This window comes from Gossypium hirsutum, chromosome D10 (genome assembly GCF_007990345.1).
Source record: "Gossypium hirsutum isolate 1008001.06 chromosome D10, Gossypium_hirsutum_v2.1, whole genome shotgun sequence".
NCBI lineage: Eukaryota > Viridiplantae > Streptophyta > Magnoliopsida > Malvales > Malvaceae > Gossypium > Gossypium hirsutum.
Genome location: NC_053446.1, coordinates 36,721,767 through 36,745,318, shown reverse-complemented (window position 1 = coordinate 36,745,318; position 23,552 = coordinate 36,721,767). Strand labels below are relative to the sequence as shown.

Below are 23,552 nucleotides of genomic sequence, written 5' to 3'. Positions count from 1 at the left end.
GGTGCAACCCTGCTTGACACTTATTCACACTGTGGACCCGCCGTCTAGGACAAAAACATAGCTCGATGTTGATTTCCTCGAATCTTGACACATTTGGTGGTCAGAATGAGTATATTTGATAGGAGTAAGATCTCCTTCAGAATACACAAGCATATAATCCCTCGTTCTTCGTAAATACTTAGTTGCTTGCCAATGTCTTGGTCCTAGATTTGCTTGATATCGACTTACCAACCCCACAACAAAACAAATATCTGGGCATGTGCATATCATAACATACATTAGACTTCCTATTGCCAAAGCATAAGGAACCTTTCTCATGTTCTCTCTTTCTTCTGTTGTCTCAAGATAGTCCTCCAAAGATAGATAAAATCTTAATACGAAGGGTTGATTTCCCTTCTCAGAATCGGTCATTGCATAACTCTCTAATATCTTGTCTATGTTTGAAGCTTGAGACAGTGCTATCACTTTGTTCTTTCAATCCCTTCAGATTCAAATACCCAAAACAAAATTAGCTTTTCCCAAGTTCTTCATGTTATACTACTGTGTAAACCATAATTTAACCGATGACAATATTCTTACATCATTCCCAATGAGTAGAATGTCATCGACATATAAAACAAGAAAGACCAAATTTCCATCTACGTTTATCTACATTTTGCTCAAATCCAAAAGTTTTGATCACTTGATCAAATCTTTGATTCTACGAGTGGGATGCTTGCTTAAGTCTATATATGGATCTAAGTATTTTGCAAACTTTACGCTCATTTCCTTTAGCTATATCTCTAGTGGGTTGCATTATATAGATTCTCTCTTCAAGAAAGCCATTCAAAAATGTTGTCTTGACATTCATTAGGAATAGGTTCTAGAACCATTTCTGTAAGGTTTTGTGTATTTCTCGAAAGTTCATCGAGTACCTCTTTACTCCAAGGTTTGAAGTTATTCATGGTACCTTTCTTCAAGGAAAGTAGCATGAGTTGAAACTATTATAGTTTGCTCTTTCTAGTTATAACACAAACCATCCTTTGTTCCCTTTGGATATCCTACAAACATGTACAATTCTGTCTATGTGTCTAATTTCCTTGCATCTTTATCCAATACGTAGGCTAGGCATCCCCAAATCCTTGAGTTCAGGATTGCCATTATTTGTTAAGTCGTTGATTGAATTGTGAAGTACCTAACTTACGAATGGAAAACAAAATCGTATGCTGAGTATAACTCAGTGGTATTTCTACAATCCAAACATTAAAGCATAACATATATCATAAAGATGCATAAATTAAACTATGTGATGACATAAAATATAACAATTCAATATGCTATTTCATACATTCTTAGTTCATATCTAACACATTCTCCCAATAACAGGACTTGGCACTTATATTACATATATCCTTTGGTAACTCAAATCATATAAAGGCATTTTTTCATTTCACATTTCACCTTCATTTTGATCATTTGCCATTTAAATATCAAATATTTTGTTTTTACCATTTATTTCCCTATTAACATGACTCAGACTTGGACGGATACATGGATCTAACCAACACACCAGTTTGACACCTAGTGTCTTATCGGATAAATTTGAAGTAAATAGTTTCGCCCAACACCATCAATAAGTTCGACACCTAGTGTGTTATCGGTTAAACCAAAGCAAATTGGCACCCAGTGCCTCTTTGACTCATAGTCAAAGTAACCCTATGCTCTTCCTATCCTATGACATACCAACTATATTCGACTCTACCTAAAAAATTAATAGGATTTCCATTTCATATTTCCTTTTCTACCAATATATCAATTCACCTTTATTTTCACCTTTATTCAACATATGACAACAACAAGTCATCACAATATATACTCAATTTCACATTTGTATAAATATTTACATTTTTCATAAATATTCAATTTAGTCCTCATAAACATCAATCAATTCAATTCAATCCAATTCATTTCATTATCACAGATGACTCACCTCATATTCTTACCATGCACACACAGTTCAAAATGAAGCAATTTACAAGTAGTTCAAATTATAGAAACAGAAACCATAAACTCCAAGCTATTCGTGACGACTTTGTCTTTTTCTTTCTTTTTCGAGGAATCCGGGGGATGTTAGCTACAAATTAAAAACAACACATAAAATTATCAATACATAGACATTTTCACATTCAATTTAAATTTTATACAACTTTTGCATTTTATTCAATTTTTCCCCTAAAATTGAGACTAACATAACTTTCACAAGTAAACCCCAAATTTTATGTTGAATTCACTAGAGTCCCTATAGTAATTCCTATTTCTCAATCACACTACAAATTCCATAATTTGTGCATTTTTGTCCCTATTGCACAAAATCATCAATTGACTTTACAATTTAGTCATTTTTCAAATCCAAGCATAAAATCTTTTAAGATATTACCAAAATCTTTAAATATCTAACAATGGTAACCACCTAATTCTTTAATAGTATTAGAAAATATGACATGGTCAACTAGTTTGAGCTACCAGGATTTTGAAAACATAAAAATTTCAAGGAAATGACTAATTGAACTAATCAAATTAGGGCTTGAAACCTTGGAAAAACCTAGTCGTGCGTCCTCTCCCTTCTAATTTCTTTCGAAGCTAAGAAAGTAAGCATAAATTTTTTCTTTATCTTTCAAACCACTAAGGCTATATGTTTCTTATTTTGAATTTTAATTAAATCTTTATTTTATGATTTAATTTAAACCAAAATGTTATTATAATTACAATCAGAAACCAACCACTATAACTATAAAGGCATAAATACTATTTAGTCCCTTACTTTGCATTTTAATTAAAGATTCCTTAAGACTTAAAATTTGGCACTTTTGTGACTTAGTCCCTACACTCTAATTAAGCACTATTTTGACAAAATTAACCAATTGAAAATCAATTCACTTCTAATATAACTAAGTAAAAATTTAATAAAAATATTTATGAGTCCAATTTAAGGAGTCAGGGTTCTGAAACTACACTTTTCGGCACCACTAACTTTCAGGTTGTTATAATTCTCCCTCTCAAGAAATTTCATCCTCATAATTTTCCTAAAAAGAGGTGGGGATACTAAGATCTCATCATCTCCTCTAATAGCCAAGTTACTTCTTCGACATTGTGGCTATGTTATAAAATTTTCAAAGGTAGAATGCATTTATTTCTTAACTTTTTCATTCAATGAGCTAAAATTTTTATCGGTTCTTACTCGTATGAAAAATCAAGTTGAATTTCAATTTCTTTTTTCAAAATAACGTGAAATAGATCTGATCGATATCTCCTGAGCATAGACATGTGAAAAATATAATGTATTTTGTATAACACTACCAGTAATGCCAAGCGATATGCAACTGGTCCAACCCTTTCAGTGATTTCATATGGTCTGATAAATTGAGGGCTCAATGTGACACCCCAAACTCGATCGAGACGGACTGATCTGAATCTGAAACAAGACAATGTGAGATAGAGTACAATAGAATGATGGAGTATTATGCAAATTTGGAGTGGAGATTGATGGGGAGAGATTTATACATTTTTCTTGAGAATACTGAGGTTCAACATTTATTGCAAACTCTCGTATTATACTACCCTAATTTGGCGTGTTATGGGGGCGAGTATATAGCCTACGGGCTAGGTGCTTAGTGCCATGGCATGTTATCAGGTGGATTAGGTCTTACGAGCATTTGACGTGTTTTTGGTTGGATTAGATCTTATGAGTATTTGGCGTGTTTTCGGTTAGATTGCTTGTGTGTTCATCTCTGTAAGTCATTCATCAGGTCATAAATTGTTGTATTACAACCTATTTAATGATTTTGAATGGCATGTCATGTATTTGACATCTTGAATGGACTTCGTTATGAATATATAAGTGTTACTAGAAATTACGATTTGAGCTTTGAATTGAATTATGCAATTCACCGGTTCGACTTTGTGAATGACAGGAAACACTTCTTGTTGAGACATTTTTTATTGAATTATAATGTTTAATTCGGTAAGATTTATCGTTTCTTTACATCGAACTTACTAAGCTTTAATAAGCTTACTTGTGTTAATTTATGTTTCTTATAGATACTTTTGAAGGCTGGACGATCGGATCAGCACTCAGGTCACACTATCCATCTGATTTTGGTAGATTATGAATGTTTATTTTGGATTATATGACATGCAATAGGCTTGTTTTTGTCATTACTTTTGTTTTGGTTTGTATATATGTAAAGAGTGATCCTAAGAACAAGTTGGTAACATGAGCATATGATAGGCATATACTTGCTATGGATTATAAATGATGGAAAATGATTTTGATATAAACTTGTAGTATATGTATGACTAAAATCTCTACTTGAATTGTTGTGATTTGAGGTGCCTATGATAGGCATATTGGTTAGAAATTAAGTTGTGTGAATTGGCATGTTTTGGTTGATGATTTATATTTTTGTATAAGTGTGTATACTTGTGGTACGAATGAGGGTACATTGGTTAGGCACCTAAGATGGTTGAAATAGCATAATTTGAGCTTGTTTGATGTCATTTTGAATAGGTATAAAGGTTGGTAAATGTGTTACCTCGTGTCCAAGAAATCTTGAAATGGTAAACTTGACATTTAACGTTCATTTAGGTGCACACGGCCTGGGACACGCCTGTGCCACTTGGCAGTGTGCCACACATGACCATGTGTATTAAGTTAGTGTGTTACATAGCCTAGCACATGGTCGAGTGTCACAAGTCAAAGAGTTACACGGTCTGGCACACAACCTGTGACACGATCATGTGGCCAAACTTAGTGAATTACACGGGAAGTGACATGACTGTGTGTCCTTATTTCAAAAGTTACACGGCATGGGGCATTCCACACGGCCTGGCCACACGGTCGTGTGTCCCCTATTTTTGAAAATTTTCATATTTTCAAGAAATTTTTTTATTTGTTTCAAATTAGTCCCAGGGCCTTGAAGGCTTTATTTAAGGACCAAATGTTTATGTTTGATATTTTTTTGAATGAGATTAAATTATTGAATGTGATGACGATAAACATTTTCTGATTGATTAGTAATGCTCCGTAACCCTAATCCAATGACAGAAACGGGTTAGGAGTGTTACACTACAATTCCATATGGATAAAATTTATGGATGGTATAACATCCTTTCCATCGAGATTTAAGCTTCCTAGGGAATAACCTTAGTCGCGAATTAAACAACACATTTTTCTGACATTCTCTGAATTCACGAGGTTGTATATGACTTTCATGCCTTCTCTTAGATTTTTCTTTACACATCTTAGCATTCTCGTATGAAAATAATCTCAACTCTTTCAACTCATCAAGTTGTAACATCCTTTCCTCATCGGCTTACTTAAGATCAAAATTCAATTCCATCAAAGTGCAGTGACCTTTATTCTCCAATTCCAGCAGCAAATGACATGCCTATCCAAAAACTAACTGATAGGGAGTCATTCCTAATGGTGTCTTCAAAGTTCGATAGGCCCATAGAGCATCATTGAGCCTTAGAGACCAATCTATTCTGTTAGGGTGCACTATTCTCTCAAGGATGCTTTTGATTTCTCAATTTACCCTTTCAACTTGCCCGTTCGATTGGGGGTGATAAGTAGTAGCAATCTTATGCTTCACATCGTACTTGTCAAGCAACAATTTAAGCCACTTATTTACAAAGTGAGATCCTTCATCGCTAATTATAACTATAGGATTCCCAAACCGTGTAAACACATGCTTATGTAGGAATCACATGACTACCTTAGCATCATTTGTTGGGTAAGCCACGACTTCAACCCACTTGGATACATAGTCCACAGCTACCAAAATATACGTGTTCCCATTAGAAGAAAGAAATGGGTCTAGGAAGTCAATGCCCCATACGTCGAATAGTTCAACCTCTAGAATGTTTGTCGAGGACATAATAAGAGGATTAAAATGTTTAGATTTCAAATTATGAGCAAAAGGACTAAAATGTAAAAACTTAAAATGTTAGGGGTAAAATAGTAATTTTAAAAAATATGAAATATGGATGGAATTGAATGTAGAGTTATTAAATGGATTGAATTTGTTTATTTAGGTCAAGATAGATTGTGTACAGATTTAGACCGGAGAAAAGCTAAAGCCTCGGATTAATCGACTTCGTCGTTACGCTCAAATTGTCGAGGTAAGTTCGTAGTGTTTTAATACGTAATGAATTTCTATTGTGTACTTGTATTACGATGCTTTAATTATTACATTATTAGAAGAATAAAGATGAATTGCACATACGTGCCCTATTTGCACTTCGGTACTCCTGAATGCACTTGTGTACCCTGTTTAGACTTTGGTAATTCTGAATCGTATTCCATTCATTGTTAGATTATAAGATATATTATGTTCTTACTAAGCTCTATAATCTTATTCATTCTTATAGATTGTTTTGTAGTTTGTTGTTGACACCCCAAACCCGACCAGGACAGACCGACCCAAATTCAAAGTGTTACATTAGCCACCTCAGTGAATCTCTGGCTAAGTACCACCCAAAACACACCCCGACCTTATAACTCCTCAATATTATCTGATTATTAGTTATTTATTAACGTGGAAGCAAACTTTGAGCAAATTTTAAACTTTTCCTAGGTAATTTATCCTAAGGGTAATTTTTTCATTTTACCACCTACTGAAAAACTAATTCGATTTTAGATCTAAATGTTTACCGACCTATTTTTAGTTAAAATTTTGCAATCCTTAAAATTTCAGCTTAAATTAAGTTTGTTTGCTATGTCTAATTGAAGTTTTACTATTATGGACTAAATTGTAACTAATATAATCTATCATAATCTATTCCAAATTACAAATTAAATGTGTTTCTAACGAATTTTACCCATTACAGGACTAATCCTAAAATTTTACCATGTTTCCTTATCATCTAGGGCTTTAATTAAACTAATCAATTTTCAAGACTAAATAGTAACTTTAAAAAAATTAGAATACCAATTTAAAAAGACAAAAAGTCAAACCCCCAAAAACCCACACGATTGTGTCCCCCAGACCGTGTGTTATTAAATACCCGTGTTCATGTTTTGAAAAATTGTTTGGCAGATCCCACATGCCCATGTGTGATAGCTCCAGTTTCCACACGCCCATTTCACTTACCCATACGCCCGTGTGCAACCCCTCACACGCCCGTGTGGACAGGCACATGCCCGTGTGACAACCACTGCACCTACTTTTGCAAAACACTCATTTGAAAACTTGATTTTGCATATTTTAACGACCAATTAAACTTGATTTAACTACAATTAATTAACTTATATATATACACACAACTTCAATTGAATTTATTAACATCAATTAAGCCTGAATTAAATAGAATTAAGGAATTAATTTCATGCACATCAAACACCAAATAAATCAAACAAGTGGTGTACCTTAGCCGCTAGTAAACCACTCCATGAAAGCTTCATTTAAACAATCGTTAGTATAAATTTCATGCTTCACACACCGTGTTATCAACCATCGTGTTATCAAGCAACAATACACCATAAATCAATCAATAATTAAACTCAAATATGCCTTAAAATTATTATAAAACCATTCAAAATAAATGTCCAATGTCCAAAGTCCATTTACAACAAAAAATCAAACAAATTCCCGGGAGTTCCACAATGCCCAACTACAGTCTCTAAAATGCGTAATAAAGTCTCTGCCAAGTTTAAATCTCTTGGAACTCTTTTGCTTGGCTCCTCAACGCCTCAATCCCGATGAATATTTGGACAAATGTGAGGGTGTGAGCTATAAAAAGCTCAATGAATGCTAATAAAAACAACAAGTAAATTAACATCCAATTCATGCTTAATTCACGAGCAATCATTCATCAATTGTCAGCCAAAAGTACTTAAACATGTCATTATAATTTCCATAAGAATTTTCAATACCAAAAATCAATTATTCATGGCTTTCAATCATTAATTGATATAGCAAAAATCACACATAAATATATATTGGCATACACTTCTCATGGATTAATCGGGTGATCATACATCAGATAAATGGATCTCCAAACTCCCACAAATATCAAATATAGTCTACTGAGTTGAGCAGGCCAAAGCACATGCTCCCTTATAGCACCTCAAATAACCCATTGAATGCAGACTCATGCTCAACACTCCCTTATCTACTCCAACAAATTAGTCCACCATGAGCCATATGCTCACAATGTCACAAATAATGGTGAGTAGCCACAAATCCTATGACATGCCAACTATATCCAATGGATCCACTATGCATGTTACCAATCTATTAAATCAAACATAGCATATAAATCAATCATTAGTTTGCTCAATTTAATGTGACAAGATGCTTATGTCTAACATGTAACATAACATTTAATATCCAATTAAATCAAGCAATTTATTTGCCAATTTCCCATAATCAATTACCAATTATAACTTCAACATAACATGATAAAAAATTTTAGTACACATGCTTAAAATCATCCTTAAAATTAATCTAATTAAATAGCACAACACCACCCAAAAATTCACTTGCCATTTTTTTAATACAAATTCCATTTTTTCACATTTAATACCAATATTGCAAAATCAACCATTCATCCATAATTAATTAAATTTAATCAATAATTAAGGTACTACTTAAACATAACTGACGGACAATTTACTTCACTGCCCTTAGAAACACTCATCACACAATTTTATTCTATCACAACAAGTGATCAACTAGGCAATTTCGAGCATCAATTCTAGTTGTCTCGGTCCTCTTCAAGATTCAGAGCTTCAACAGAGGTAAAGTAGACATTACCACATTTCCAAAGCTATATTAAACATGAATTTTAATTAAGTATGCCAATCGAAATCATTTTACAAAGATCAAGTTGAAAGCTCGATTCCTCACAAAATCGATCTCTCCAGCCCTCCTAATCATTTCCAAACATCAATACTAGACCAAATACACAAAACTAAGCATCAATTTCACATTTAAATCACTTTCACAAAAATCTAAAAAATCGGTTCATGAAGATGATGAAATTTAGATTTCTTATAATTACCTCACAAATCATGTTTAATCTTGATAAATAAAATGAAAAAGCTTTTAATAGATCCATTTTGATTTAGAACATCTATTGATTTGTGGATTTCCTCTCAAAAGTCGAGATCCGCCATTAAAGCACCTTAAGCTTTTGAAGAAGATGACATTGAAAAAAAATCATGTAATTGACTCTCAAATCATGCAAAAATGTTTCTAATCATCATAAAAATAAGTTTAGAAATAATAATTACCATTGATTTGTTCTAATTCCTTTAATTGAAAATCTTGATTCAAGAATCTTGAGAAATTTTAGAATATTTTTGGCTAATTTTGAGAATAATTTTGAGTGAGTTGAGAGAGTATTTTGAGAAGGAAAATGGTTGAATCTATTATATAATGATAGATCTTTAAAACCATTCCAAGAAAACGAAATTTATAGCTATCTTATATGATGTAAATGGTGTGAAAAGTAGGCTAGATGCATTGTTTTTAAAGCTGAAACAACCCACCAGAATTTAAAAATTGGGGAATTTACCTAATGACCACTCCCATATTTCTCTCATTTTACCATTTAATCATTTCCCTCCAAAATTTCGAATTTTAAGGTTTATTTGTCAAATAAATACTCTAAATTTTCCATTGTTTTACAATTAAGCCCAATTTAATTAGTATTTAAATTTAACTCAAATTGCACCAAAAAATTATTTTAAAATTCTTTTTCAACCCAAATTAATTATTTACACTCATAATTATTTAATAAATTTAAAATTAAATTTTCTAAAAATATTTTTATTTTTTTAGATTATTGTTTAATCGATTTTAGATGAAATTAACCTCTTGGAATAAATTAAAAATTACTAGAAGCCCCATAAATTCCTAATTTCACACATGAAACCTGAAAAATATACCCAAAACTTCTAGACTCGATTTAGGGAATTATAGTTGTTACTGACATTTTGGAAGGATGAAACCCTCAGCTCACACTATCCATCAATATTGATAGTTTTTGTATCTCCTAGGGTAGTGGCATGTATAAACTTATGTGGTCGAATTATGGTTGAAATGTATTTGGGATGTTTTAAAGTGATGTTTGATGAATATATAAATAATAACTAAATGTGTTTGTGTTTTGGTGTCATGTATACATAATAGGTTGTAATGCTTGTTTTAGAGAGTACCTTTGGTCACTTTTGATAATGAATGAGAATGGTTTATTAGTATCATTGATGGTTTGTGTAATTAAGCTACTTTATATTGTATGTTTAGTAAGTTTTTGGAGTTAGTAGATGATGAATGGTAAGTGGTAAAATTTTCATTATTAGGTAGGTTTTGGTGATTGAAATTGAGGTGCCTTGAATGACATATTGGTTAGTTGATTTAGGAGTCCTGAATTAGTATTTATATGTATGTTTTGATAGGGTTGAGTTTCCTTGAATAGGTGCACAATTGGCCTAAAGAGTTATGCATGAGTTGGTGTTGGAAATGACTTGATTTCGGGTAAAATCATGTTTACACAGCTTGAGACACGAGCGTATGACTTAACCATGTGTGACATATGGCCTGGTGACATGGCCGTGTGTCCTATGTAGGTTCTATTGCATGCAAGTCAGGCAGTTAAACGACCTAGCACATGGCTTGGCACACGGACGTGTGACTTGGCCATGTTACCCTACTTAAAGAGTTACACGGGTCAGGACCTGGGTTGGGACACGACCATGTGACCCTAATTCGATTCTTAAACAGCCTAAGACATGGGTGTGTGTCTCAGAGGTGTAAGGCACACGGCCTGGTCACACGGCTATGTGACCCCTACAGTCAAATTTTTCTATATTTTTCTTAAACTTTCCAAATGTTTCTAATTTAGTCCCAAATTTTTTCTAATTAATTCTAAGGCCTCAAGGGCTCGATTTAGGGATGATATGTATGAAAATGAATGATTTATGTCATGTTTGTATTATTTATGAAATGTATGAGTTACTATTCTGTTTATACGGTAATGCTCTATAACCCTATTCTGGGAAGGGATACCATATCTATGGTTTAGATATTTCCTTTATGTGGTATCGATACTAGCTAGAAAATCGATACCAAACTAGCATTCTATTTCTTGCTAGATTTCAAAACATAAAAAATATCGGTACCTTTCTCAAGGTATCGATAAATACACCCTAAGTATCGATACTCGGGCAAATGTATCGATACCAAATTGATATTCTAAGTCCCTACACTTTCAAAAATATAGAGGTATCGTTTTAAATGCCTTAATATCGATAGCTCTTCTTCAAGTTACAAAAATTTAGCATATAAGAGCATTTCAATCATTCAAACCTAGTCCTTAAACATCATGCTTCATTCACCTAGTCACATGTGCATCAAAATGTCTAAACAATAAACTAAACAATATGTCCAAGTTAACAAGCTTCCCAAACATACGCAATATACAAACAATCCCCAATACATTTTAATAAACTGATATAAATGTCTACCACATTGCTTTTTATCCCTTAGAACTGGAATATGCAAAACACCTACTATAATGAGTAAAGAATGGCTTGGATCAATCCCTCGACGGCCACACTACTCACACCAGGAACACAACTACTCTGTAAAGGATAAAATGGAGTGGGTGAGCTTAACAAGCTCAGTGAAGGCCTAGAACAACCACTACGCAAACAAGTCATCATACATCAACCAAACAACATACAACATATTCCCAAAACATCATTAACTACGTGTCATGATTCACATATTTAGTCATATTCCATGCATTCTTTTACACCTTATTTATACGAACATTTAGGCATACATATATCAAAATTTTGACACACACATCAATCGCATATAAGCACATATAATTACATTTAGTCACATTAGTCACAGTCTATGATAATTTGGCTCTTGATTTTATGAAACATAAAGTGGACTTTATCACCATACATCGGATTCACAGATCTCCAACACAGCACACATAGACTCGTAGAGTCAAACATATCCCATAAGTGAAGCATATAGCTAACACTCTCCAACACACCACACATACATATCCCAATGAATGGAGCTTGGCTCATTCCCTTATCTCTCTAAAATTGTCTCTTGGCCTTAACGCCCCATATATCACAATCACAAATAAGGGAGTACTCACAATCCTATGACATGCCAACTATATCCAACGATTTCATTAAGTCGCAAGGCCAAAATATCCATAATGTCATCAAATATTACTCACCGATTATCCGTACTTATTTATCGCATAGTCATATCATTAGCACACTATACACTCTGTAACATGGCATGAATAACATACTCTCATATTTACCGTCACAACATGTTCATATTTTATCACATCATAATCCTCTTTATCACAAATCAAAAACATATTTATCACATATTTCACTTGGGTAAAAGAACACTTACACTTAGAATTTAGAGAAGGGGTTTCGGCAACCTCTAAATTCCCAAATACACAACGAATTGCTTGTGAACAGCTATTCCAAAACACTTACTAAAATATTTTCTTTTTCGGAAAAAGTAAAAGCTTAGACAAGCCACACATATTCAGTCAATAACTCACCTCAAACAACCACAAACACAAGCCTAAGCTACATTCTTTTCTAACCAAAACCTTTAGCACAACAAACTTAAATTTCGAATAATTCAGTCTACGCTTAATATTTTTGCATGAAACGGATTCCATTCATGTACATATTCATATACGAAAAATTCTCAACCTTTAAACTTCACAAAGTTATGCATTTTAAGGTATCAAATTTTTCGACAAGTTTTGGCCATTACAATGAAAATTCATTAAAATCCGAGAAATCCTTGACAAAGCTTCAAAGTTACTTTAGAAAGCTTATAATTTAGTTAATTAGGTTAAAACTAATTAAAAAACACTTTAAAATAATTTTTTTATCCACAAACTTGAAATTCACCATTAAAGACCCGATTTTTGGCTTTTACCTAAAACATGCATTTTAATGGCTAAAAATTCAGCTTAAAGAATCAAATAACATTTAAATCTAATAGGAAAAAATATGGTTACCTTGAATGCAAGAAAATCAAGCTTTGATTCAAACCCAAAAAACTAACATTTTGGAGAAGATGATAAAGATGTTGGAATTCTTGGGTGATTTTCTTAGTTTTAATAGAGATTTAAGGCTCAAGGGTGATAGGATTCAAAAAGAATTAGGACTTGAAGATCAAAAGAAAGTGGAAGGGATTTGGGAGAACAAGAAATGGCACAAGCAAATTAGAAGAAAAACTTTTGTAAAACAAAAGAGGGAATGGGGGTTTTATTAGGTTGATTTTGAAAATTTGGTTTAATTGCTTCATAAAGACTCATAGCTTTAACCTTTTTACAAATTAGTCCCTTTTCTAAAATTAAAGACATTTAAAACTCGTTTCCAAAAATTGACTTAACTTTATGAAAACCATTGTCGCAAACATTACCGAGTACCAACCTTATGTAATTTCGAGCTCATATAGGTCAAAGTTCCTAAAATACCCCTAAAACTCTTAGGTCCATTTTTGGGGTGTGACACATAGTAGGTAGGATGAAACATTTTGTTTCTTCTTTGACCCATCACAGCTTCAATAGTGAAATCATTTGCATCACACATCAACTCAAAAGGTGAGTTCCAATCAGGTGTAACAATTATTGGGGCTGAGATTAATCGATTTTTCAATTCCTTAAAAGCTTCTAAACATGTTTTGTTAAAATTAAAAAAATAATATCTTTTTCTAAAAGCATACACAAAGGTTTAGAAGTTTTTAAAAAAATCCTTAATAAATCTACGATAAAAATCAGCATGGCTTAAGAAACTTTTTACTCCTTTCACACTAACTAGAGGTGGTAATCTTTCAATTACGTCCACCTTTGCTTTGTCCACTTCAATTCCATTCTTGGAAATCTTATGTCCTAAGACAATTCCCTCATTAATCATAAAATGACATTTCTCCCAATTAAGGACAAGATTCGTCTCCTCGTATCTTTTAAGTACCGTAGCAAAATTACTCAAACAAACATCATAAGTGTTACCAAAAGTAGAAAAATCATCCATGAAAACCTCAAAAAAATTTCAATCATATAAATGAAAATTGCCATCATACCTCATTGAAATGTGACAGGTGCATTACATAAGCCAAAAGGCATTCACCTAAAAGCAAATGTACCATACAGACAGGTAAAAGTAGTTTTATTTTTGTCTTCCGAGGCTACAACTATTTAATTGTATCCCGAATATCCATCTAAAATGTAATAAAATTCATTACCTACTAGTTGATCTAACATTAGATCCATAAAAGGCAATGGAAAGTGATTCTGACGAGTGACTTTGTTCAACTTTCTATAGTCAATACAGATTCTACAACCCGTGACAGTTCTCATCGGGATTAGCTCATTTTGTTCATTTTTACAATCGTGGTCCCAGCTTTCTTTAGTTCACATTGTATCGGACTTACCCAAGAACTATCTTAGATGGGGTAAATAATTCCCGCATCTAACCATTTAATCACCTCCTTTCATACTACTTATTTTATGATATGGTTAAGTCTCCTTTGCCCATTAAATTTTCCTTTTACACCTTCTACTAAAATAATTTTATGCATACAAATTATACCTCTATGTCAGCTATGGTCCAACCAATTGCCTTTTTAAATTTCTTTAAAACAACAATCAATTGCTCCTCTTGACGCTCTGTTAAGTTTACTGAAACAATCACAGGCAAAGTAGAACTATTACCAAGATAAATGTATTTTAAATGGGACGAAAGTACCTTTAGTTCCAGTTTAGGCTGTTCCTCGATTGACAACTTGGGTTGTGTAAATTCTCAAACTTTCAACTCTAGCAGTTCAAATCGTGTGGTTGATCATAACTCCTCGGATTGGCTTCCACCAAAACCAAACTTTCATTGCCTTTTTCATCTTCGGATGGTTTAGACCCTAAAGTGTTCTCCAACGGGTCTTCTTCAAAATTGCTTTCCATAGAAACTAAGGTTTCTGATTCCTCAATTACTGAGCACTTTTCCATTGAATCAGGAAATTTCATTGCCATCAAAATGTTAAATGTTACCTAATTGTCTTGAACTCGCATGTTGAGTTCCCCTTTTTGCACAAATATCAACATTCTTCCCGTAGCTAGGAAAGGTCTCCAAAGGATGATTGAAACTTCTTTATCTACTTCAAAATCTAATACAATGAAATCAACAGGAAAAATAAATTTATCAACTTTATCAACTCTTACCAAAACATCCTCGATCTTCCCTTTGGGTTATGCTAATGACCGATCTGCCAGTTGAAGTGTCACAATAGTGGGTTTTACTTCACCTATTCCCAACAGCTTGAAAATGGATTTTGGCTTTAAGATGATGCTTGCTCCTAAGTCGCACAAAGTTTTACCACAATATGATTCATTGATGTTGCAGGGTATCATACAACTTCCAGGGTCTTTTAGTTTTAGAGGTAGCTTGTTATGTAAGAATGCACTACACTCCTTCATCAAAGTAACAATTTCACACTCACTAAGTCATTTCTTCTTGGGCAAAATATCCTTCATAAATTTCACATAGTTGGGCATTTTCTCTAAAACCTCCACTAATGGAATGTTTATGTGTAATTTTTTTTAAAACATCAAAGAACTTCTTGACTTGTACCTCTTGTTTTTGCTTATTCTACTAAAGTCTTTAAGGATATGGAACTCTAGGTTGACATTGACAACTTTTCTGAAGAGGTAAATCTGTAAAAGTAGGTGTTAGCTTTTTAGAATTCACTAGTTTAGGGTTTACCTCATCAAATTTTTAGCATCTGATTTTTCTATTGTAAGGACTTCAACTGTTGGTTGACTTCCCATCTTTTCAATAGGCTCATCTTCAACCACAACCTCCTTAGGTTCCAAAAACTTACCACTTTGTAACTCGACTACCTTGCAATGTTCCTTACCCAAATTTCTCAAATTTTTTGCATCGCTTGGCAAGGCTAATTGTGGTCTACTACGAAGCTCAGTAGCTAATTGACCCATTTGGTTCACTAGATTTTTTAGTGTTGTTGCTTGAGTTTCAACAAGTGCTCCAAACTATTTGATGATGCAGCTTGAGGTGGTTTAGGGCTTTTTGGTTAAACCTTTCAGTTCAGTTGGGTCAATGTTGCATCTGATTATTTTTCGGTCCATTTCCTTGGTTACTACAGGAAAAGTTCAGATGATTCCACTACTAAGGATTGTAGAAGTTGGACTGTGGCCCTTGTCCACTTTTATTTTGATACTAGTTCCTTACATAATAAATTGATTCGAGATTTGAAGGGAAATTCTCAAATGAATACCAAACAACATCATATTGACTTGGTGATTGAGATGCAAAATCATTTAAACCATTAGTTGTAATTTTTTAACATAGAGGAAGTAGAAGATACCTGAACAGAGTGTTAAGTCAGTGCATCCACTTCATGTAGTCTAGCTACTCGTCTTCCTAAAACTACTCGATTTGTCGGCCATTGATAATTGTTGCTTGTGATGCTCTCGATGATCTCGTAAGCCTCGTTATAAGACTTAGACAAAATCACACCATTTGAAAAAGATATACCATTAATCTTGTGTGTGCATTGAGACCATTATAAAATGTCTCCAATTGGATACAATGAGGAATCCCATGATGAGGACAGTTACGAAGTAATTCTTTAAATTTTTCCCACGCCTCCTATAAAGACTCATTATCCAACTGTTGGAAAGTTGTTATCTCATTACGCAACTTTGCATTCTTACTCAGTGGAAAATACTTAACCAAGAAACTTTCTGCTTATTCTTGCCTAGTAGATATTGAACTTGGCGGCAATGAATTCAGCCATGCTTGTGCTCGATCTTGCAACGAGTGTGGAAATAGTTTTAACCTCAGTGCATCTTCAGTCATAGTAGCTAACTTAAATGAATCACTCACCTCTATGAATAATCGAAGGTCTAACTGTGGATCTTCAATGGGCATACCATTGAACTGACCCACCGTTTGGAGCATTTGAAGTATCACTGGTTTCAATTCGAATTGGGCTGCCTCGATATCCAACCTTATAATTCCCGGGTTTAACTCATTGAACAGTGGCACAACGTATTGTCTGATGGCATGATCCCTATCATCAGCAATAAGGATTGGATTGTGCACTTGTTCGACTCCATTACCTTGTCCATCATTTTGATTTCCAAGGTCCATCTCGGCTTGTCTTTGAGCAGATCTCTCACATCTTCTTTGTCTAAAACTCTACTAGATTTTAGGGTCCACGTGTAATAGATCAATAATTTGATCTATGCTTATAAAACACCTGAGAGTAAATAAATAAAAAATACAAAAATACAAAAATAAATTATTACAGTTAAAAATTTAATAAAAAATAAAAAACCAAATTGTAAAAAAAAATTCACAAGGAATGATTAAGGCTAGAATCTTCGGTAATAGCGCCAAAAACTTGTAACGAGGAATATGCGCAAGTGTACATAGTCGTTCAAGTAATAAGCATGTAAAAATGAGTTATCATCTCTACAGAGACTATGTATGTTAATCAATTAATTGTAAAGTTATAAATTCACAATTTGGTATAAAAACATAATATTTTGAGTTTTGGATGATTAGATTAAACTATCTAAATGCAAGATGATCCCTATGCAATTTAATCTAAATGAAAATAATCTAAATGTATGAATGAATGGCTTTAGCAACAAAAAAATCAACATAAAATAGGCTAGGATAATTATATTAATCAACTCAATTAATTTTCGTCATGCTTAACAATGTTGGGAAAACATTCCATGGCAAGTCGATCTTTCATGAGTTTGGAAACCAAATTAAGTCATCTTGGAATCTTTTACTTAGTGAAATATGCATTTTACTGATCATATAAACAAAGTGTTTCTTATTATTTATGCGAGGTCATAGGGACATTTACGTTTGCAATAGTTAATCACATAAACCTAAAAACTATGCAAGAGAATAGAGCTAACTAAAGATATTATGAACCTCTAATTTAGTCGGGTTTAATGATCTAAATTGAGCATTGCAGTTTTCAATTATTCGTCTACTAGCCATCGTCTGGTTAGGATCACTCAGCTAATCTAAATGCACCCAATCACGTATGAATGAAATAGATCTTAATTTTAATTGAAAACATGATTGGTTGAGGCACAAACATGTTAAACATGAATCAAATAAAATTTATTGAATTAACATAATCATCCTAGAAAATAGGATTTAAAATATCATCATTGATGTAAAAAACAATAAACACATTACAAACATAAGTAAATTACATAACAAGAGGAAAGAGTAAACTCTAATTCAGTCCAGTTGCCTTCAGGATCTTTTCTGACTAATGTGTTCCTCTGTTCTGCTCGATGCTCCTTTTGCTAAGGGTTTCCTAAGGTGGCCGGCCAAAGAAAGGTCTTGACAAAACCTTATTTGGCTAAAGAATGGAAAGGAGACGGATGACTATGCAAGGGAAAATAATAGGAAAAATGGAAGAAAGTATGATGAATGGGAGAATGAATGAGAGATGAGTGTTGAAGGATGAGGGATGATTTGAGAAGTGATAGGTGCATGTTATTTATAGGTGAAGGTACAGGGTAGAGTTTGCTAAAAATATAATTTGAATTCCTTCTTTTTCTATCACACATGGCTGACCACATTTCAAGGTAAAGGGGATGACTTAGTGTCCTCATTTTGAATTCAAACTAAGGCTATTAATAGCCATAAGGTGGACAGTTTCAACAACAAAATTGTTGGGCTAATTTCTTATTATTTTCCAACTATAAGGACCTTCAATTAAATACCCTAAAGCTTGCTTTTGGGCATCCATCTACTTGTGTCGAAACTGGGCTTTAATTTCCCCTTGTTGGATGGTTTCTCAGTCCAATAATTTAGCAGACATGTCCATCTTTTAGCATATCTTTTACTGGTCAAATTATCAACGTCATGACCCAATTTGCATGGTCTTAGTGCCCACATGAATTGGTTTGTGCATGTCCATGTTTCATTCACATTAATCACATCTTCAATGGTCCTCCTACATAGTGAAAAATCACATATTAATAAATTAACATGAAATAATATAAAATATGTACAAAAATCATGTAATTAAACACAATTTCACATACTTTATAAATTCATGCCATCACTCATTTTAATAACAATTACTCAAGATGAACGTATTTATTAAGTAAAAAGGTGGTAAAAATAATAGAAAAACCCTATATAATTTTTAGTTTGCAACTATCCTTAATCAATACAAGGTCCAAATTATAATGGGTTGTAAAAGAACATGCATTGATGTTCAATGTGTCTCGATCCATTCAACGCCTAGCTGCACAAACCACTCTCTGATTCCTCTTCTGAGTCGAATCTTAAATCTAAATAGTATGACGAAGTAGACAATCTATGCTCCACGGACCGACATCTCAGGCATGTTTCTAAATTTCTTTAAAACTCACTCGAATGGCTCTTATTACAATACTTACAAACAAAAATTTCTCGCTGGTTCAATAGAACCTCTAGTATTAGCTTTTACAACATTCTGCTGTGGTCTGTCCTTTTTGACCCACTTTAAAGGTTGCAAATTCGGATCAATAAGACTAGACTTCCTCTTATTTTGCGCCTTAGCCTTTTACCTCTTTTCGCTCTCCAAGCATTTATTCTCTTGCACTATTTTGGTCCTCTCAACCAAGGTCTCGAAAACTCATTCAAAAATTCCCAACATTGCCTGGGACACTGCATCATCCATAGTCTTATGGTTTCCTCCTTTAGCGCTAGATGTAACACCCCGTACCCGAGACCGTTGCCGGAGTCGAACACGAGGGGTTCACAGACTAAATTCGCTTACTATTGCAGTCCATTTTAAAATTTTTCCAGGCAGTTGGCTAACTGCGTCACTGTCACCTTAAAAATCATATCTTGAGTTTCACAACTCGAAAATCAGTTTCGTGATTTTTCCCTGAAACTAGACTCATATGCACATCTACATATTTTTTTCTAGAATTTTTGGTCAGGCCAATTAATACAGTTTATTAGTCAAAGTCTCCCATGTTACAGGGATCGACTACACTGACCTTTGCGCATTACGACTTGGATATCTCCCTGCACAGAGCTTCAATACTGATGCCGTTTGTTTCTATAGAAACTAGACTCAGAGAGGAATCTATACATATATGGCATGACTCCTAATTATATCTGGTTAATTTGTAATGAATTTCCAAAGTTGGAACAGGGAGTCCAGAAACCGTTCTGGCCCTGTCTCACGAGAACCTGAATATCTCTTAACATACTGTCCATATGATCGTTTCGTTACTTTCCTATGAAAATAGACTCATTAAGGTTCGTTTACATAATTTATTCATTATTTAATTTCAATCCTACTATTTTTAGTGATTTTCCAAATCTACATCACTGCTGCTGCCAGCATCTGCCTTTAAGGTAGACTTTACCTACTTCATAGTTTCCATGATTCAACTAGCCCTTTTAGCATAAATAGCACAAATTATGATAGTGATTAACCAATTCCATACCAAATGATTATAACATTATGCTCAAACATATATAAGCCATTTTCGCATGGCTATATACATTAACCAAAATATTCTTCCGCCACTAGTCTATCTTATACATGCCATAAGACAATCCAAAACATAGCATTACCAAACAGTGGATAGTGATAGTGTGACTAGTTGCTGACGATCCCCGAGCCTGTAGCTTCGCAATGAGATCTATAAAACAGAGGAAACAGAGTAAACGGAGTAAGCATTACAATGCTTAGTAAGTTTTAAGCAGTGTCAACAGATAACAATCAAATTATAACATAGTTGTTCGTATTTTTATTTCACTCTTCCTTCGGGCATACCATCCCTTTACCGAATATGCACATCTCATCATATACAATAGGCAGATAAACTTTCACATAAAAGTGAGCTCATGTGACATAGATATATCGTATGATTTCACATCACCTCTCACACTGATCCGATGTCACATAATCACAGGAATAGTCTCATAGATTGCTTTCGTATGCATCACATAACTACCTTATGATTTAGTGCAAATCAAGCTCACATATAAACTTGAAGTACATACCTGTTTAACCTTTCGCATTAAATATATTTATAAGCAATTCTTATTACGAAGTCTTACCCGGACATAATCTCCACACGAAGTTATCGGGTCTTACCCGGACAAAATCCCCACACGTAGTCATCGGGTCTTTAGAGCTCGGATATAGTACAAGCACGAAGCTTAAGGACATTAATCAGTGATAATATTCTCGCATAAAGCCTGCGGGGTTTTAACCCGGATATAGTACTGACACAAATGCCCTTCGGGACTTATCACATTTATACACTTTCACATCCATCACGTTGGCCACTCGGCCCTGTCACATATATACACTTTCACATTCATCACATCGGCCATTAGGCCTTATCACATATATACACTTTCACATTCATCACATCGGCCATTAGGCCCTATCACGTATATACACTTTCACATTCATCACATCGGCCATTAGGCCTTATCACATATATATATACACTTTCACATTCATCACATCGGCCATTAGGCCTTATCACATATATATACACTTTCACATTCATCACATCGGCCATTAGGCCTTATCACACATATATATATACACTTTCACATTCATCACATCGGCCATTAGGCCTTATCACATATATACACTTTCACATTCATCACATCGGCCATTAGGCCCTATCACGTATATACACTTTCACATTCATCACATCGGCCATTAGGCCTTACTATCATTTCATATTCGAATACTCATAAACTTACAATACCACGATTTAGAATTCAAGTATGGGTTTAGTCAATAGCTTATGAGCAACTAAAACAAGTTTATCAAGGTTCACAACAAAATCTCAAATTCAGCACAAGCTGTTTTTCCTGAGCAATAGTCACTAAATTATTTATAACTGGAGCTACAAAACTCCAAATCACTTTCCGTTAATTTTTCCTGAATATAGACTCGTATATCTTCCATCCATAAAATTTCCAGAATTTTTGGTTTGGCCAATCAATACCAGATTTTTCTTAAAGTTTCCCCTGTTTCACTGTTTGACTAATCTGACCACTCTTCACTACGAATCAAATTTCTCATTTTACAGAATTCAAAATGTGTTGTATTTGATTTCATTTGAAACTAGACTCATTAAGGAGTCTAAGCATATAAATTTTATCTTATAAACATTTTTTTACAATTTATAATGATTTTCTAAAAACAGAACAGAGGATTACAGTGTCATTCTGCGCTGTCTCACACAACTTTAAGTATCTCATTATCGGAAATTCCTTTGCTTACACGGTTTCTTTTATAAGAAACTAGACTCATTAAGCTTTAATTTCATGTCTCATGCAGCCTCTAATTCAAGTCCATGAATTTATGGTGATTTTCTAAATTCACGTTACTGCTGCTGTCCGAAGCAGACTATTTCAAATTACCCTTAAATTCCCAAGCTCAAACACTTAAGAACTTACCATTTGAGCTTAGAACATATCATGGCCACATCTTATCTTATTAAATCAACTCATCATGTCCTATTATAATTGAATTTACTCAACGTTTAAACACTTAAAACTTACCTCGGAAGTGGTCGACGATTAGATATCCACGACTATTCGTTTACTTTCTCTTTTCCCCTATCCGACTTTGATCCTCTAAGCTCTTGAGCTTAACAACCAATATGCAAGATATCACATATACATAACTTAGCTTATGAGAACATATGTATTACATCATAAACACATCTTTTACCAATTACCTCACTTAAGCCAAATTTTTATGATCAACCACAAAAAAAATATACCACAATTCATACTTCCAAAATGAGCTACTTCCATGGCCGATTATATTTCATCATTAACATATCTCATTTTCGAATCATATAATCAATATCACATACACATCACCCAAACACAAATCATACCTATCATATAACAAGCATAACAAAATAAACCAACCATGTCAAATATAACCATAATTTGATCAAACCTTGAAACCGAACTTAATAAAATAAACAAGCCATTGAATGATTAGAACTTGAACTAACCACCTTCTTTATACATAATTTTCCAAAAATTTCAAGGTACTTACCTCTTCCAAACCTCAAAATTCTAAGTTTAATCTATGGGATAAGTAGAGTTTGAACTAATCATCTCAAACATGCATAGATTTTCAAGAATCATTCAATACATACCTCATTCTAGCCATCTTCTAAGCCAAAAATCAAGGCAACCAAACCTTCTTCTCCCTCCCTTTAGGCTACGGCAATGGAGGACAAGGATCAACCCACTTTTGATTCAATTTTCTCTATGACCGAATGCACTTACCTCAAATTTTAGCTTGCTATCTTGCCGAAATCCTCAAAACATATTTCTTCCTTCTATCATTTTTTTTTTGGTCAAGAAGAACCAATTTCTTCTTTTCTTTCCTTCTCAAGTCACGGCAATGGGGGGGAGAACATGGATGAGACAACTTTGTTCTTATCACCCC

General features: G+C 33.7%; 1 non-coding gene across 1 annotated transcript; it reads left to right on the top strand.

The window, feature by feature from the left end:
- The first annotated feature begins 16,658 nt into the window (after nucleotides 1-16,658).
- On the top strand, nucleotides 16,659-16,765 carry LOC121222833 (small nucleolar RNA R71). Its single transcript, XR_005920204.1, has one exon. It is a non-coding gene; the product is annotated as a small nucleolar RNA R71 (small nucleolar RNA).
- The last annotated feature ends 6,787 nt before the right edge of the window (nucleotides 16,766-23,552 follow it).